The sequence below is a fragment of the Piliocolobus tephrosceles genome, chromosome 1 (genome assembly GCF_002776525.5).
Source record: "Piliocolobus tephrosceles isolate RC106 chromosome 1, ASM277652v3, whole genome shotgun sequence".
NCBI classification, from domain to species: domain Eukaryota; kingdom Metazoa; phylum Chordata; class Mammalia; order Primates; family Cercopithecidae; genus Piliocolobus; species Piliocolobus tephrosceles.
In genome coordinates, this window is record NC_045434.1 from 131,261,279 (window position 1) to 131,281,424 (window position 20,146).

The following is a 20,146-nucleotide window of genomic DNA, read 5'->3' on the forward strand; positions in this document are numbered from 1 at the left end:
GGATCATTCTAACAGGCATCTTATTAAACAAACAGAATCATTACCTTTGTTATTTCCCTCCAGGCAAATGAGGCTTAAAAAATCAGCACTTCCTGTTAATGTTAGTTATTTTTCATAGTCAGAGGAATCTGAAAGATCACAAAGATAAGATTAGGCCACCAAAGAATGTGGATGAATAATTCAGAGTTGTTAAGTGTGGGCTCTGGAATCAGCTTTTGGTTCAGATCCAGAGCTCTGTCGCTTACCCTCTGATGACCATTGGCAGTTTACTCAACCTCTACCCCCAGTCTCTGTTTCTTCATACAGAAACTTGTATGAATAACTTATACAGAATAACGCCACCTGTACCTTATAAAGAGTAACCTCACCTGCCAAGGTTGTTAAGAGAATTAAAAGAGAAGGTATGTGTGTAGTAAGGAGCACATTTCCTAGCACATGGTCTGGGTACCTATGTTAAAATGATAGGCCTGATCTTGGAAACCACATGTCACTTATGTGTTTTAATGTAGAGAGATTGTTTTTATGAATTATTAGCAAAGGCTAAATATGTGTTCAAATGAGAAAATCATGGGCATTTTCTGAGCATTCACCACTACACCCAAGAAGTAGAAGAGTTAGTTTTTGCTCAGGAGTAGCTTAAAGTCAACCCTGAAGAACAGTAATACCACTCTTAATCCAAGACCTGATGTTCAGCAACCTCATGCCTTTACCCTATGCACCCAGAAACCCCATCTTAAATGAGATCTAAACATGCTACTACAGTAGTGTCCTAACTGATCTCCCTGCACCCCTCCTGAACTTCATATAGCCAATCCACAGAGCAGCAGAGGGCTCTATATAATGCAAAATAAATCATATCATCTCAGAATCCACTGATGGCTCCCTACCTCACACAAAATGGGACCCAAAGTCCTCCTTCTACCTGCAAAGCCCATCATGGTTTGAGGCCCATTACCTTCCTGATCACTTCTTTTCCTGCTTCCCTCCTTTGCTCGCCCCCTTCCAGCCATACTACCCTCCTCAAACACACCAAGCATGCTCTCACTTCAGAACATCTGGACTGCTACTTTCTCTTTCTGGAACGCTCTTGTCCTGTGTACTCATCTGGCTTGCTCCTTTATTTCATTTAGGTTTCTGCTCAAATGTCACCTCATCAGAGAAAGCTTCCTTGACCATTCTTTTTAAATAGTCACCCAATCCTGCTATTCTCCATCTCCCTAATCTGCTTTATTTTTCTTCACAGAGCCTTCAAGACTTCATAAAGGAAGGTTAATGTGATGAGGTCCAGTCCTCACTGCTACAACTGATCCCAATGCCATAATTAGTATCTGTCACCTTCATCTCCCACCCCATTCTAGTTTTGCCTCACCCTTTACCAACACCTCAGCTGGTCTAGGGTGCCTCCCAGCAACCTAAGAGTCATCTAAGAGTGACTCAGACCTTCACCCACAAGGGGACTGGGTTGCGTTAGCCCCTGTGGGCTGAGGTTGCTGCGGTTGCTGATTTACAGTTATCAGTGGGCACTGGAATTACCACCAAGAGATGCCCCATTGAATCCCTGGGTCCTAGACGTACTCCCTTCTGCCCTATCACCTCCATTGTTTAATAGCAACTCTATTTCCTTATAGGAATCGGGGTCAATTGCTTAATAAACATTTCACAAGTGGATCATTGAGAATGATGGTGAAAAGAACCAATCTTATTTCCACCGGTTGATTCCTGGACCCATATATTATAGCTAGTAGAGAATCAGCACTGTTTGTTCTGTGCATATACTGCATGTTGGAGTATACAGTTCAACCTCATAGGGTGTTATGCCCAAGCTAGCACCTTAACTAGGCTGTTCCATTATTCTACTAGGCTGGCTGCCTCTGGGTGAAGAAGTACATTGTAAGACCAATCAATCCCATGATCATGTGCCCATTGTCACAACCCTTTTACCATCAAATGGATCACTTAGTCTGAGGCATGGTTGTGTGGAATCCCATTTCAGTAAAGAACACATTCCACAAGTCCTCAGATAGCAGTGTCAGCAACAGCATTGATGTCAGGGAAGGCAAAACCATATCCAACTAGATGTCTGTTCTAATAATGGAATTAGGTGTGATGTCATCAACTTGCGGCCAAGTGCCTTGCTAGTATCTCTGAGGATGGTGCCTTATCTATGCCAGCCTGTCCTCTGGCAAGAAAAATATTCAGCAATGACAGGAGCTATATCAGCCCTGGTGAGAAGGACTTGATACCGTTGTGTCCATGCCTAGTCTCTACTCTTGTCACTATGGCCATGCCATTAATGAGCCAATTGCAAAAGTACTGGAATGGCAAAGGAGAGACACTGACATCCAGAAGACAAGTCATCCTGTCTACTTGGTTATTGATGCTCTATTGATTCACTATGGTGGATGCTCATGAGCATTAACATAGGATTTAAAAAATCCTCACCCTTTATGCCTATCCTCATAGGTCCATCCATATGCCTTGGCCCTATACTTCCTTATAGAAAAAGCCAATAAAAGCAGACATTAGAAAGCTGGTCATTATTGTAGGCCTCTGAATGTGACTCAGAGTTTTCTGCCCAAGGGCCAGAGAGGGCAGCTCTACTCACCAGATCCTATTTTTATTAGTCAAGGGTTGCCCCAAGGAATGTTAATTCTCTCGAATGTCTAGGTTTGCATATGTGTGAGTGCTGAGGGGATTCCAGCAGACATCTATTCAGGTTAGAAAAACTCAGGCTAGAGAGTGGAACAGATTCACAGTGCAGCTGAGACAAGATCCTTATCTGGTTATACCTGGGCATAGCTGCTTGCTGCAGCAAAAGTTGGAACAAAAGGTGGGTTGAGAGGATATGAGGTGAAGCCTAAGAGGTGTCTGATATACCTTCAAAACCTGGGAAGGCAGGTATGACTGTGAGAAAGTGTTAAATTATGTATTTCAGCTAATTAGATAACAGGATATTTAAAAATATATGCTAATTGTATGGTGCTCTCAACAAAGGCAAAAGTTGTTAGCGAAAGAAGAGATCAATTGGGCTAGAGTTGGCAGGAAAGGAGCTGGTGTCTTGAGCCATGGCTGGTGGGGAGCTGAGGACTCTGAGTAGAGTCCCTCCATGTTAAGGAAGGTGAATTGATAATGCCCTGGAGAAGAGGTGGAGTCAAGGACAGGACAGATAGACTGCCTTCTATAAGACAGACTGCCGTCTCTGTTGTGATACAGTGTAGTACATGGCTAAATAAACATGCTTTGGAGTAAGACAGGTCTGTTTTGAATACTGGCTCTACTGCTTGGGTAAGTTCCTTAACCTCCTCACACTTTAGTTTCCTCATTTGTCTAATGAAAACAGTGCCTACTTCATAGATTTGTAATGAGGATTCAATTAATTAATTTACATAAAACACTTAAAATAGTGCCTGGTACATCGTAAGCCCTAGTAAAGATGAGCTATTACTATTATCAGGGAAAGTACAAACAATGGCTTTTTAAAAGCGAAAGGAAACCTAACTAGAACAAAATTATAAAAATAGGAAACACTAGGCAGTAAAGGGAAAACAGATAAATCATATTTTCATACAGCACAAAGTAAGTGACTGTAAGGAAAGTTCTACAAAAAGTATTCAGTTATGTCCTGCAAAAAGTGCCCAGAGATGTCTGAGGCATCTCGGAGACACTCAGCAGAAATTCCTTTTAGCCTCAGTGCAAAGAAAACTAATCAAACAATAATGGCCATGTTGACATGAGAAAAAGAAGCAGTGGCAAAAAACCTGTTGGTAGCTCGTCTTCTTTTGGAATCTATAGGACATATGGGTAGCTCGGGCCTTTCGTCATTTCTCCAGTGTATAGCTGGATTAGCCAGGCAAATGCAATCTGCCTCCACATCAGAAGGAGAATATTTCCAGGCAGAAAGGGCTACAGCTGTCACTGACAAACTCCAGGCATCCTGGGTATAGAATCGTTTGCCGTAGCCAAGTTTTTTTGGGGAAAACTACTTCTCTTCTTACCTGAGCTGCCTACTAGTATTCCTTTGCTCATAATTTGTATGAACAGAACAATTGTGTTGATGAGTCCATGCACTGAACAGGGTTGAGAGAATACCAAAGCATTTGGGCATTGGTTTGACAAGTTATCCAACATATCACAAAGAGTTTCCTTTTTGGTCTTCTGCTTTCAAGGTGCACCCTCTCCAATGCTAAAGTTCTTTGTGAATCTGCCTTGGCAATTAGCATGAAGGCATAAATGACCTTTGGCAATCATTAGCTCCTTAATCATCATCTGCCTTCCCTTTATTCTCCAATAGATCCTGACCCACTTCATTTTTGTGTTATAAAAACCTTCCATTATTTTCTAAGTTCAAAGGGTCTTCTTTAAATTTTTTTCTTTTATTATAAAAGTAATACTTGCTTATTAGGAAAAACAATCAGAGAATTTAGAAGGTTGCAAAGTGAAAAGTAAAAGAGTCCCTCCCTACTTGACCAAGAAACACCCCCACTCCACTCCCTACAGGTTCACCATTGACAACAGTGAGTTGGGTATGCTTCCAGACATTCCCCTTTTTTCAAAGGGGATTGTATCCCCTCCACACAACTCACAGGTATTGTTCCTTTTCAACTTACTTTTTTATTGAACAATATTGGGAATATCTTTTCATGTGTTCATATAGATTTACCTCACTATTTTTAACGAGTAGATGTATTTTATTGTGTGGTTTACCAGGAATTGCTAACAAATCCCTGATTAATGAGATACTTAACGATATTCCCAATTTTTCTCTGTTACAAACCATTCTGATATGAACACCCATATATACATAATTGTGTACTTGTGAAAGTGCATGTCTAGAATAAATTCTTACAAGACTATTTTGCTAAATTTCATGGTGTGTACACTTAACATTTTGACACATATTGCTAAAATTTGAACCAATTCACACTCCCATTAACAGTGTGTGAGAGTGTCTGTGATTCCACTCCCTCCCAAGGTTCCTGAGTCTCCTGACAAAGTAGCCTGGGCTTTGAAATCAGACAGACAGGTTTCTGAATCCTGGCTCTGTCATTTATTAGCCCTGTGACCACTTTTAAATTAGTAGGCCCCTTGGGGCCTCAGTTTTCTCTCCTATGAAATGGAAAAAGAAAAACAAAAAAACCAACCTTCTGTAACTGCTATAATAGTTGAGTGAAATGATGCAATTGAAGGACCTAGTACATTGCCTGCCAGACGGTAGCCACTCAGCACGAGCCATTTCCCTTAACTTCAATTTCCGAATGTGACATTCTGGTTTATACCCGCTTCTCACTGGAGTGTCTCCTCTTGCTGGTATGCCCTTTTCTTACAGTGAGGTAACAAGAGTCACATATGCTGGAGTTTGATAATCAGTTGTTTTTTTTTTTTTTTTAGACAGGCTCTCACTCTGCCACCCAGGCTGGAGTGTAGTGGTGCAATCATATTTCACTGCAGCCTCAACTTCCTGGGCTCAAGTGATCCTCCCGCCTCAGCCTCCAGAGTAGCTGGCTGGGACTACAGGTGCATGCTACCACCCCCGGCTCATTTTTATTGTATTATTTTTTGTAAAGAAGGATTTTCGTTTTGTTGCCCAGGCTGGTCATACGCTCCTGGGCCCAAGCGTCCTCCCATCTTGGCCCCCCGAAATGCTGGGATTACAGGTATGAGCCATTGAGCTGGCCAATAATCATTTTCTTTTTTTATTTCATCTGCATTTGCATGTCATTAGAGAGGTGATGACACTTCTTTGAGGCATTATTTCTGGGAATTTGAGCATTCTTTGCTAATTGGTTCCAGAACTAATAAGTTAACTACCAGATTCCTTTTGTAACATTTTGTACAAATTCACCAACCCTAAAAGATTATAGAGACTTTGGCAAAGAAGTGTCTTTTGTGGGTTGTAGTGTGACTGAAGTTTCTCCTTCAGAAAAAGATTCCTGAAGTCTTCCTCATAGAAGATTGTATATAACCCCCACCAGTCCCACGACCTACCCCCTGGTCACAGACAAAAATATCAAAAAATAACTGGCAGCTTCTATTTATTCTCAACCGATGTAAGCTCAAACAGTACAATTCAATCATTGGGTGATGCTTATAGCTACTTCATAGTATGTGCATTCACTGAGTAAGTCCACAGTTTTTTCTGGTTTCCGAGTTTCTAACCTGAGCCATTGAAGACTAGGGGATTGTAGCTTAGCTGATTCACTTCCTAGCAGCTCAACCCTACTCTTATAATTAGATTTTATGATGATGATCCAAGGAACTAAAGACAAGACCACTCCAACCAGGTCCATTAACTTATGAGAAAGGATTTTACCTAGTGAAGAAGTGGGAAAAGCAGACACATTCAAAGATGCTTTCTTCTCCATGCAGTCTTTCTTCTTCAGGGATCTTTCCCAATTGCTGGAAAGTAATTCAGCTCACAAAGCTCAGATGGTACCATGTTGTGGGGAATGAGATGTGATGCTTTCTGCAGCAAGGCCACCCTAAAGTTCAGAAGATCTGTGTGAGCTTTGACTGCAAGGAGATTTTAGTTTTAGCATGAAAAGCCAATATCAGATCATTTGAATTTATTTTCCACTTCAGTTTGCCCATCTGCTCCAGGAAATCTGATTTAAATATATTTTATCAGAAGCTTTCCACAGACACCAAGTTACCTAGCAACTCCAAGTTGCCGTTAGTGAGTTGTTTCCAACATAAAGAGAGTTCAGAACTTGGGGATGATGTGTTTTTAGCCTTCAAAGTTTATGAAGCAAGAATTAAATATTGAAACTGCCATTCTCACTCTGCATGAACGTAGAACCCATTTAAATTACATAGAGTCTTGGGGGCTGTATTTTTAAAGAGAAATTTTTAATTAACCTACATGACCATAAATGTAAATGAAATAGTTCTGTTTAATTTGCAATAACCAATCCAAATGCAGCATTGCTCAGGTTTAATCTAAGATCTTTAACAAAATTTAAATTAGTGCTTTGCATTTTGTGTTTGCTTTGGTAAGTCAAAAAGATTGAGTATTTCTAGACCTTGGCAAATATATCCCTTAGCTCCATTATAAGGATATGGGCTTAGACCTGTAGATGGTGAGTTGAGCACACGCAGAAACATCACTATTCTCCAAACACATCGGAATGATAGATACAATATTAAATATATATGAATATATAAATGCATAGCCACAATCTAAAACAAAAAAGGAAAATCTTTATGGATCACAAACGGAAAGGAAAACCCAGTGGTTAGCAAGAACTGAAGCTGCACACAGCGCACGGGGAGCCCAGAGTGAATAAAGTCACCAAGGTTGGAGTCTTAACACCAGCTTGGGGACCAGCACCTAACACCTACTGCATGTAGTAGGAAAGTGGGACTAGGCTCTCCACATGAAGCAGGAAGCCAAAGTCTCTTTAGCGCGTTTATGAACAGGAACGAAAATCACTGTGCTCATTACCCAAGGTTGTAACCAGAAATATACTATTTGCAATGTTCAGCCAAATTATTATTCAAGAATGAGGATGAAATAATCGTATTTTCAGATAGACAAAGACTTTGAAAACTTACAACCCTCAGATTCTCACAAATCTAATACCCAAATCTAAATGTAAATAGGTAGTACAATAATATTAACTATAATATTATCAATAATTTTTTACATAAAACAAGTTAGAACTAAAATTCTACACAATTACGTGGATTTTAATTGGGGTGGATAATTTTGGGGACAGACATATTATTCTGAGGTTTTTATCTTGTTTGGAAAGATAGTAGAATCTGATTCCATTTAGATACTTCCAAAAACATTAATATAAGTACCTCTGTATAATTGTAAAGTATGTGAGCTGTATTTCTGACTGAGGTCTTGAAGTCTAGGATACCAGTTCATATTAAGGAGAAAATATTGAGGAAACATGGAGCAAAAATGATTTTCTATCAGAACAAAGCAAAAGTAGGAGACAGAATAGTGACTTCAGATTTATAGAGAAGCTAAATTATCAGCAACAGAAGAGATTTTGAGCCAACAGGATGAAAAGGCCTAGGGGAAAGCATTGGGTTACTGAGGTGACATGCTGCAGCTTGGTCAGCTGGAGTCAAGCATACCTTTCAGTAGTCTTCCTAAGGCAGTGGTTCCCAAGTTTTTTCTTCTAAAGACCCCTTTACACTCTTAAAAATTTTAGTGAGGACTCCAAAGAGCTCTTTGTGGGCATATTAGTCTGTTCTCATGCTGCCAATAAAGATACACCTGAGACTAAATAATTTATAAAGGAAACAAGTTTAATGGACTCACAGTTCTGCACGGCTGGAAAGGCCTCACAACCATGGTGGAAGACAAAGGAAGAGCAAAGGGACATCTTACATGGTGGCAGGCAAGAGAGTGTGTGCAGGAGAACTGCCTTTTTTTTAAAATTATACTTTAAGTTCTAGGGTACATGTGTACAACGTGCAGGTTTGTTACATATGTATACATGTGCCATGTTGGTTTGCTGCACCCATTAATTTGTCATTTACATTAGGTATTTCTCCTAATGCTATCCCTCCCCCATCCCCCAACCCCACGACAGAGCCCAATGTGTGATGTTCCCCTTCCTGTGTCCAAGTGTTCTCATTGTTCAATTCCCACCTATGAGTGAGAACATGCGGTGATTGGATTTTTGTCCTTGCGATAGTTTGCTGAGAATGATGGTTTCCAGCTTCATCCACGTCCCTGCAAAGGACATGAACTCATCCTCTTTTATGGCTACATAGTAGTATTTCATGGTGTATATATGCCACATTTTCTTAATCCAGTCTATCATTGATGGACATTTGGGTTGGTTCCAAGTCTTTGCTATTGTGAATAGTGCCACAATAAACACACGTGTGCATGTGTCTTTATAGCAGCATGATTTATAATCCTTTGGGTATATACCCAGTAATGGGATGGCTGGGTCAAATGGTATTTCTAGTTCTAGATCCTTGAGGAATCGCCACACTGTCTTCCACAATGGTTGAACTAGTTTACAGTCCCACCAACAGTGTAAAAGCATTCCTATTTCTCCACATCCTCTCCAGCACCTGTTGTTTCCTGATTTTTTAATGATCACTATTCTAAGTGGTGTGAGATGGTATCTCATTGTGGTTTTTATTTGCATTTCTCTGACGGCCAGTAATGATGAGCATTTAGTCATGTGTTTGTTGGCTGCATAAATGTCTTCTTTTGAGAAGTGTCTGTTCATATCCTTTGCCCACTTTTTGATGGATTGTTTGATTTTTTCTTGTAAATTTGTTTAAGTTCTTTGTAGATTCTGGATATTAGCCCTTTGTCAGATGGGTAGATTGCAAAAATTTTCTCCCATTCTGTAGGTTGCCTAAGAACTGCCCTTTTATAAAACCATCAGATCTCATGAGACTTATTCACTATCAGGAGACTATCATGGGGAAAAACCCACCCCCGTGATTCAATTACCTCCCACCTGATCCCTCCCACAACATGTGGGGATTATGGGAGCTACAATTCAAGGTGAGATTTGAGTGGAGACACAGCCAAACCACATCAGTGGGCTAATGTTAGATAGATAGATAGATAGATAGATAGATAGATAGATAGATAGATAGAGATATTTATCATGTTAGAAGCTAAAACTGGGAACATTTAAAAACTCAATTAATACAAAAGGACACATTTCATGCACTGTCAGAATAAGGATGTCATCACATCACCTGACCTCTGAAAAACTCCTCTGTAAATGTTATGTCAGAATAAGAGAGAAAAAGATAAATAAAATCTTGATTGCATCTGAAAATAGTTTTGACCTCACAGACCCCTGTGAAATAGTCTGGAGGATCCCCAGGGATCCCAGACCTTATTTTGAGAGCCCCAGTTCTAAGGGATAGAACATACCATATACTTGTTCAATGTCAACCCATATGTGCCCTTTAAGGTTGGCCTCCATCTGACTAAGCTCTGGGTGAGTGTTTCTACTCTGGCCCTTTTCTGAACTCATAGAACTCATTGCCAGAAACACACGGGTTGCCTATTTAGACCATCTTCAATAGTCTTGTTTTGTTTTATAATTCAATTTTTAAATAAATGTATGTCTTTTTAATTTGATCAGAATTGCTGGAGGGTAAAGCATGAATATTCTAGTTCTTTTTTTCCCAAAGGAATTAATATGGGATACTATGAAGTTAGTAAGAATTAATGGTGATTATAATGGCTCTGGATTTATTAATTAGTTGTAACTATAAATGATTTAGCAAATTATTTTATCATAGATCAACAAGGCGACAGGAATCAAATTGAATCTAGTCTCTTTCTATTCCAGATGGTCAATAACATTAGAGTGCAGCCAGTCTCCAAGGCCAGAAACAATGGAGTCATGTGCAGGTCCTACTTCTCCGTTCACATCTGATTGGCTGGTAAATTCTGTCATTTTACTGTGGAACTGTCCCTGGGGTGGTCCTTTCCTCTGATTCCTACTGTCACTTCCTCAGTCAAGTTTTCAGCACTTCTTGCCTTGAGTATAGGAGCAGCCTCCTTATTAGAGCTCCTGGGCCTGACCCTCACCTCTTCTCATTCCAGTACATGTGCATCACAGTCACTGCTCATTTTTCTGAAAGCAGGCTTGATCTTGGTTTCTTCCTGTGTAAAAATCACCTATGACAACAAAGTCTATTTGACTGCATGCCAGGGTATATCAGGTTTTACTTTCCTAATACGGTTGGCTAAAGGGTGGTCTTCAGAGTGGATGCTCTGGCCTCGTGTGGCCCTAGGCCAGCAGCCAGGATAAGATTACCTGATTACACAGTCAAAAGATAGAGTCTACCTGGGATGTATAGGCTACATGACAGAAAAAAATTCTGGATTTCTTCAAAGTGGAATCTGGAAGAGCAGACTGCCCCCAGCCACTGCAGATTATGCTAAAGTGTTTCTTTTTCCATGCCAACTCAATCTATACTTCTACTTTGCCTCTGGAAGAATTTCCTAGCATAGCACCTACCATAAGAACTATACCAGTGGTTCTCAACGAGGAGCAATTTTGTCCCCAGGAGACACCTGGCAATGCCTAGAGACATTTTTGGTTGTTACAAGTTGGGGGTGAGAGCCACTGGCATCTAGTGAGCAGATGGCAGGGATGCTGCTGAACATGCTACAGTTCACTGGCCATGCCCACACAACAAAGAATTATCTGGCCCAAAATGTCAGTAGTGCTAAGGTTGGGGAACCCTGAGAGGCACAATATAGCTTTAGTAATATATGTAATAATTTCTCTATATAATGTTTCTGAGTAGCTTATAGGAGTGTCTGTTCCATAACCATTTGCAACCCCAGATCATTGCCCAAATGGAGTCAACCTCTCATATGCCTACACAATAAAGCTCAGACTCTCAGACCTGATGTTCGAACCCCTTCCAGATGTACTCCTGCTTCCATCAGCTTCATTGTCCTCCCCTTAATGCTGTCTGCCTTATCTTATACTACATTAAACTCCCACTGTCCCCTGAAATGCCACACTCTTCAAATCTTTGTGTAGACTCCTCTCTGATTACACTACTCTCTCTTTTAATTTACTTAGCAGATGTCTACTTATCTTTAAAGAGCCAGCTCAATTAAAGCCCTCCCTGACACCCTCTCCTCTCTGTGCACACCTATTCCTCAGACTTCCTATTTCTTTTATAGTACTTGTTTATTTGTCTTTCTTGCTGTACTGTGGATTTTTACAATCTTTTACATTAATTTGATTGACAGCAATTAGCACTGGGCCTGGCACTTGGTAAGTGCTCAAAAATTATCCATCAAGTGTTTATATGCGTGTACTTGTAGGTGTATACACACATGAGTAAATGCATGCACAACTGGATGGGCACACACACACACACACACGCCAAAGAAAAAGCCTGGCTGAAGAGAGACTTTATCACCATTACTATGCAAGATTACTTCTCAAAGACACTTGCATAGTGTTCCTGGGATAGGAATTTAAATCAAGTTTCAAAGAACCAATATGAAAAATCATCTATGTAGACACAGGTGTTCAGATGCTTGCCTATTGTTCAAATGCCAAAAGATTGCCAATGCAACATGGTACAACTCCAGCCCTCCAGCCAAAGGAGACCTGGTACAACATTCCAGAATTGTATATGGAATAGGATTTCATCAATAGTACAATCAAAGTTGCCTGTGTTTTTCCTAGAGTGTAACCAGGACTGAGAAATCACCCCTGAATCTGCTCACTAACTAAAAGCTGAGAATGCTGAGACAGAGTGTATGTTCTGTGTGCACATACAAACGAAAAATACTTTGTGCTAAATCCATTAAAATCTGAATTCTGTGCTCATTGGTCATTTTTTCTTAATTTGTTTAGTGAATCACTGGATGAACCAGCCACATGTGAATCCTGATTCACAAACTGGGGATCTGTGGGGGCGAGGCTCCCTTGGTCTGTCTTTTTATCTATAAAATGCTCTTTGGCACCTCTTGAGGTCATAGGATAAATGGATCATGTGCAGAACCCGATTCTGCCTGAATCCAGAGTTAATCTGAAGCATACATATTATGTATATATCTCACATAATGTATATCCAGCAGATTCAGAAGTATAATTTACTACAGTGGGTCTTCATTACCTGTGGTTTTCTATAGGCTGGATCTGATTCCTCTCTGCTCCTTTTTTATTGTTTTGGTGGAGAAACAAAAGCTTTACATATAAGATGTTCATTAAAGTCTTGGTAAGAAGATGGAAAGGAGAATATTGACTAATACTGAGGATTTTTATGAACCTACTACATCCCAGGAAAATTGGAAATGAGCAAATATAATCATAGTTTTCAAAAGGGGATGAAAGTGGGTTTCCAAGACTATGATGTAGAAGCCAAGGGTTTAGTTTGAGAACTTGGAGCCTCAGTTTGTTGAACGCATTGATATTGAAGGTTTGTCCCCAGCCACAGAGGGTTCCTAAGTTGGAGGACATTTTATTTTCTACAGCATCAAAATGAATGGTGAGGAGCTAAGTACAGATAATGTACTAAATTAGTACAACTATGTACTATTAATAACCAACCCTGCTAAGGGGTTTCCACTACACTGACAGAGATCAACAGGAAAGGAAATTTCTGTGACTCAACAGATGATTTGCATACATAATATTAGATTAAACCAGGAACAATTTGAATCCCTGAATAGACCAATAACAAGTTCTGAAATTGAGGCAGTGATAAATAGCCTACCAACCAAAAAAGCCCAGGCCCAGACAGATTTACAGCTGAATTCTAGCAGAGGTACAAAGAGGAGCTGGTATCATTTCTTCTGAAACTATTCCAAACAATTGAAAAGGAGGGACTTCTCCCCGCTCATTCTATAAAGCCAGCATCATCCTGATACCAAAACCTGGCAGAGATACAACAAGAAAAGGAAACTGCAAGCCAGTATCCCTGATGAACATCGATGCAAAAATTCTTTTTTTTTTTTTTTTTGAGACGGAGTCTTGCTCTGCTGCCCAGGCTGGAGTGCAGTGGCGGGATCTCAGCTCACTGCAAGCTCCGCCTCCTGGGTGTACGCCATTCTCCTGCCTCAGCCTCCCGAGTAGCTGGGACTACAGGCGCCCACCACGTTGCCCGGCTAGTTTTTTGTATTTTTTAGTAGAGACGGAGTTTCACCGTGTTAGCCAGAGAGGGTCTCGATCTCCTGACCTCGTGATCCGCCCGTCTCGGCCTCCCAAAGTGCTGGGATTACAGGCTTGAGCCACCGCACCCGGCCGATGCAAAAATTCTCAATAAAATACTGGCAAACCAAATCCAGCAGCACATCGAAAAGCTTATTTACCACGATCAAATCAGTTTCATCCCTGGGATGCAAGGCTGGTTCAACAATATTCAAATCAATAAATGTAATTCATCACATAAACAGAACCAAAGACAAAAACCACATGATTATCTCAATAGATGCAGAAAAGGCCTTCAATAAAATTCAACATCACTTCATGTTAAAAACTCTCGATAAACTGGGTAGTGATGGAATATATCTCAAAATAGTAAGAGCCATTTTTGACCAACCCACAGCCAGTGTCATACTAAATGGGCAAAAGCTGGAAGTATTCCCCTTGAAAACTGGCACAAGGCAAGGATGCCCTCTCTTGCCATTCCTATTCAACATAGTATTGGAAGTGCTGGCCAGGGCAATCTGGCAAGAGAAACCTGGCAATAAGAAATAAAGAGTACTCAAATAGGAAGAGAGGAAGTCAAACTGTCCCTGTTTGCAGACAATACGATCCTACATCTAGAAAACCCCATCATCTCAGCCCAAAAGCTCCTTGAGCTGATAAGCAACTTCAGCAAAGTTCCAGGGTGCAAAATCAATGTGCAAAAATCACAAGCGTTCCTATATACCAACAACAGACAAGCAAAGAGCCAAATCATGAATGAACTCGCATTGACAATTGTTACAAAGAGAATAAAATACCTAGGAATACAGCTAACAAGGGAAGTGAAGGACCTCTTCAAGGAGAACTACAAACCACTGCTCAAGGAAATAAGAGAGGACACAAACAAATGGAAAAACATTTCATGCTTGTGGATAGGAAGAATCAATATTGTGAAAATGGCCATACTGCCCAAAGTAATTTATGGATTCAATGCTATTTCCATTAAACTACCATTGACATTCTTCACAGAATTAGAAAAAACTACTTTAACATTCATATGGAACCAAAAAAGTCCGTATAGCCAAGAAAATCCTAAGCAAAAAAGAACGAAGCTGGAGGCATCACGCTACCCAATTTCAGACTATACAAGTTTACAGTAACCAAAACAGCATGGTATACAAAAACAGGGACATAGACCAATGGAACAGAATAGAGATCTCAGAAATAAGACCACACATCTACAACCATCTGATCTTTGACAAACCTGACAAAAGCAAGCAATGGGGAAAGGATTTCCTGTTTCATAAATGGTGCTGGAAAAACTGGCTAGCCATCTGCAAAAAATTGAAACTGGACCCCTTTCTTACACCTTATACAAAAATTAACTCAAGCTGGATACCTATGTAACAAACCTGCACATTCTGCACATGTACGCCAGAACTTAAAGTATAATAATAATAATAAAAAGACTTAAATGTAAAACCCAATACTATAAAAACCTTAGAGGAAAATCCAGGTAATACCATTCAGGACATAGGCGCAGGCAAAGATTTCATGACAAAAACATCAAAAGCAACTGCAACAAAAGCAAAACTTAACAAATGGGATCTAATTAAACTAAAGAGCTTCTGTACAGCAAAAGAAACTATCATCAGAGTAAATAGACAACCTACAGAATGGGAGAAAATTTTTGCAATCTATCCATCTGACAAAGGTCTAATATCCAGAATCTGCAAGGAACTTAAATAAATTTACAAGAGAAAAACAATCCCATCGAAAGGTGGGCAAAGGACATGAACAGACACTTCTCAAAAGAAGACATTTATGTGGCCATCAAACATGAAAGCTCAACATCACTGCATTAGAGAAATGCAAATGAAGACCACAATGAGATACCATTTCATGTCAGTAGGAATGGTGATTATTAAAAGTCAAGAAACAACAGATGCTGGTGAGGTTGTGGTGAAATAGGAAAGCTTTTATGCTGTTAGTGGGAATGTAAATTAGTTCAACCGTTGTGGAAGATGGTGTGGTGATTCCTCAAAGATCTAGAACCAGAAATACCATTTGACCCAGCAATCCCATTACTGAGTATATACCCAAAGGAATATACATCATTCTGTTATAAAGATATATGCAAGCATGTGTTTATTGGAACACTATTCACAATAGTAGAAACATGGAATCAACCCAAAGGCCCATCAATAATAGACTGGATAAAGAAAATGTGCTACATATACACCATGTAATACCATGCAGCCATAAAAAGGAATGAGATCATGTCCTTTGCAGGGACATGGATGGAGCTAGAAGCCATTATCCTCAACAAACTAACAGAGGAACAGAAAACCAAACAACATCTGTTCTTACTTATAAATGGGAGCTGAACAATGAGAGCACATGGACACAGGGAGGGGAACAACACACACTGGGCCCTGTCAGAAGGGCAGGGTGGGGGAGAGCATCGTGACAAATAGCTAAGACATGTGGGGTTTAATACCTAGGTGATGAGTTGATAGGTATACCACCATGGCACACGTTTACCTATGTAGCAAACCTGCCCATCCTCCACATATATCCCAGATTTAAAATTATATTTTTAAAAAGAAAAACATATGTGAAAAAAAGATAATGCTAGATTACTAATGGGAAAGGAGGCCCAATAAAACTAGCAGTAAAGAACTTGGTTGTAAAGCTTTGAAATATCAACTCATATTTCTATTTTGTGAAAATGCATCCAGAGACTGCAAACAGAAACCTTTCTTTGCCTCTGTGGACTTGGAAACCAATGGACCCAAGGACAGGTATCAAGTTATAACTTGTTGGTAAATAGAGACGTTTCTCTATTGGAAAATATGTGGAGCAGAGAATGTATTATGTAGGTATGTAAAGAGTAGAACAAAGATCAAAGAGTGACAATTACAGGAAGTTGGAATTTTGGCTTAACGTAAGAAAATATTTTATAATCACCATCCCTGCTGTAAAAGGAAATGGCTTCCTTTTGTGGGTAGTCAGCAACTTGTCCCTGGAAATGCTTAAGCAGAAGCTGTACAGTGATTTAGAGGTGGATTGTGAGCATCTGATGGGCAGATCACTCTACTGATATCCACCAAGGTCTACCAAGTGCCAGGCACTCGTCTGCATTTGTGATTTATTTGGGCCTTGTAGTCTGGTCTGATGATTCCGATTTACATGGAATCTTAGTGATCTTCATCCTCAGCTATTTTGCCCTACATCATCTTTACTGTGGCTTGTTGGTCATGCCTTCTGCATTTTTGAAGGCCTGTGAAGCCACATAATTTTATGTTATGCATATATAAGTATGTAAGAGCCAACACTGAGAGAATGCCATTGGGGAGCTGGAAGAAGAGGTGGCAAGCTCTTTGTGGCAATGTGGTATAGTGGTCAAGAATGTGAGCTTTGAATCAGACTACTCAACTTTCCAGAGGCTCAGTTTCCTCCTCTCTTAAATGAGAATGATAATGACACTTACATCATAGATTATTGTGCCTATAAGGTACCTAAGTATCATATGGCAAACTCCTGTTTAGCCTCCTTATTGAGACTGTTATGAGGCTCTGCACAGGTTTTCAATTAACACAGTGCCTGGTACACAGTAACTGTTCAATAAATAGTAGGTCTTAGTAGAAATAGTAACAGTAGGAGTAACAGTAGCATTAGTAGTAACAGTACTACTACCAGGGGTAATAGTAGTAGTAATAGATGTTATAGCAGCATCAGGAGCAGCTGAGCTAGTGTCAGAGGCATTCAAACCAGAGCAACTCCATCTTGAATACAGGCTGGGTAAAATGAGGATGAGATCTACTGGGCTGCCTTCCCAAAATGTCAGGCATTCTTAGTCACAGGATGAGATAGGAGGTTGGCACAAGATACAGGTCACAAAGACCCTGCTGATAAAACAGGATGTGGTAAAGAAGTTGGCCCAAACTCACCGAAACCAAGACGGTGATGAAAGTGGCTTCTGTTAGCTGGGTGTGGTGGTGAGTGCCTGTAATCTCAGTTACTTGGGAGGCTGAGGCAGGAGAATTGCTTGAACCCGGGAGGCGGATGTTGCAGTGAGCCAAGATCTGCCACTGCACTCCAGCCTGGGCAACAGAGTAAGACCCTGTCTCAAAATAAATAAATAAATACATAAATAAAATAATAATTAAAAAAAAAGAAAGTGACTTCTAGTTGTCCTGGCTGATATTATATCCTAATAATGCATTAGCACGCTAAAAGACACTCCCAGCAGCACCATGACAGTTTACAAATGTCATGGCAATGTTAGGAAGTTACCGTATATGATCTAAAAAGAGGAGGAATCCTCAGCTCCGGGGGATATCTCCACCCCTTTCTAGAAAACTCATGAATAGTCCACCCTTGTTTAGCATATAATCAAGAAATTACTATAAGTATACTCAGTTAAGCAGCCCATATCGCTGCGCTGCCTATGGAGTAGCCATTCTGTTATTCTTTTACTTTCTTAATAAACTTGCCTTCACTTTACTCTGTGGACTTGCCCCAAATTCTTTCTTGTGAGAGGTCCAAGAGCCCTCTCTTGGGGTCTGGATTGGGACCTGTTTTTATAACACTAGGATTTAAACCACACATCCTGACTCCAACTTCAGTCCTTTTTCCAAAACCTGACAATGTGAGTTTTATACTTGTTCCCATTTTGCTATGTAGTGGTTAGATGTGTGGTTTGAGACTTAAAGTGTTTCTCCCTTTTAAGAGTGAGAAGATCAGACTAACAATAGAAAGTAGATTTGTCCTCTGTGGATTCTGGACTCTACTCTGAAGAGGATATTGTGAGGATGATGTGAAAACAATAGGAAGGTGTGGAAATCCCAGTTTAACTAGTGCACAGTGCACTTTATGCCAGTTGTGGAGTTAATAATAGTCCCCTTTCACTCTAAAAATTGTCATAGTTTGGGCAGGGCGCAGTGGCTCACACCTGTAATCCCAGCACTTTGGGATACCGAGGCAGATGGATCACTTGAGGTCAGGAGTTTGAGACCAGCCTGGCCAACATGGTCTTTACTAAAAATACAAAAATTACCCAGGCATGGTAGTGGGTGCCTGTAATCCCAGCTACTTGGGAGGCTGAGGCAGAAGAATCACTTGAACCCAGGCGATGGAGGCTACAGTGAGCCAAGATCACACACTGCACTCCAGTCTGGACAACAGAGTGAGACTCCATCTCAATAAAATAAAATAAAATAAAAATTAAAAAAAGTCATAGTTTGCATGATTAATTATATGGTTACTCTAAATATAATACACTCTTAATCAACTTAGACAAAATTGCACTGACTGCAGACAAATTGTATTCAAACTAGCATTTTTTGAAAAGCAACTGTCACTTTTAAGTGAATGAGTGTCACTCTTAAGGGCATAGATAAATAGCCCATCAAAATTGTCCAAGCAGGACCGTTTGCAAAGAATTTTCCTGTTTCTCTGAGTATCTGGAATGTGAAATTGACATTCTTTCTTGCAGAAATCTGTCTTATGAATAGTATTTATTGTTTTTCTTTCTGAGAGCTTGGTGAAAAACGAGTGTGTGTTGGGATGGGGAGGGAGGGGCAGAAGAGCTCAGGTGACTCTGTCTTTGAATACAGAAGATTTAGCATGGAGATATGCCCCAGGCTTTTTTGGGGAGGCTGGGGTGGTGCAGAAGGGAGGTGAGTGAACGAGCAACTCCATAGCCAGCCTGCAGTTGGAATGAGGCTAGAGACTCCTACTTTGGCATCAGCTGCTCCACACTCCCCAGATCAAGTGTCAGCTGCCAGGACCAACTGGTGCCTCCTGGAGGTCTTTAAAAAATGATTTTCCAGCTGTGAAAGGCTGTGCCATTGTTCTGCTGTTTGGCCACCTTCTCTCTGGCCGGCCCACTGGCAGCAGCCACGCAGGGCAGCCAGAATGAGTCAAATCAAAGGGTGGACAATACAGCAGCCACCCAGCCACCATCCCTCCTCCCTTGGCTGTCTGATGTCAGATCATCAAAGGCCCCTGCATATGGCCCTGTGCTTGCTCTTCATTCACCTCACAGGCCTCTAGAATTTTCACAAGTCAGAAGAGGCGCCAGGAGAAATTTGCGGCCCCTGAGGGTGCCCTAGGGGTGGTTAATAGCCAGGGAGGGTGACAAGAAAGGGGGAAGTTTAGTATGCTGCGGATCCCAATTGTTTGGCTAACAGCCGGAGGTTGACCTTGAGCTTGCGTCTGCCACATGGCAGAGGCACCAGCCGGGCAGCATGTTCTGAAGGATCAGGAATAATGGAACTTGAAAATGCAAATGGCTTTAATGAATACTTCTCCCCTTCCATCCCCTACACCAAAGCTCCGTGTGTTCGGAGAAACCTTTCTCAGTTTACAGGGAAAAGTTACTTACTTCTTGCTCTGCATCTAAAAGTACAGTTTCAGCATAGAGATATTCCATAAACAGAGACCCATCCTGTCAAAGCCCCTGCTCACAGCCTGACTTTCCTAGATCCTAGGGAAGCACCATTAATTTGGGAGACCGAGGCAGATGGATCACT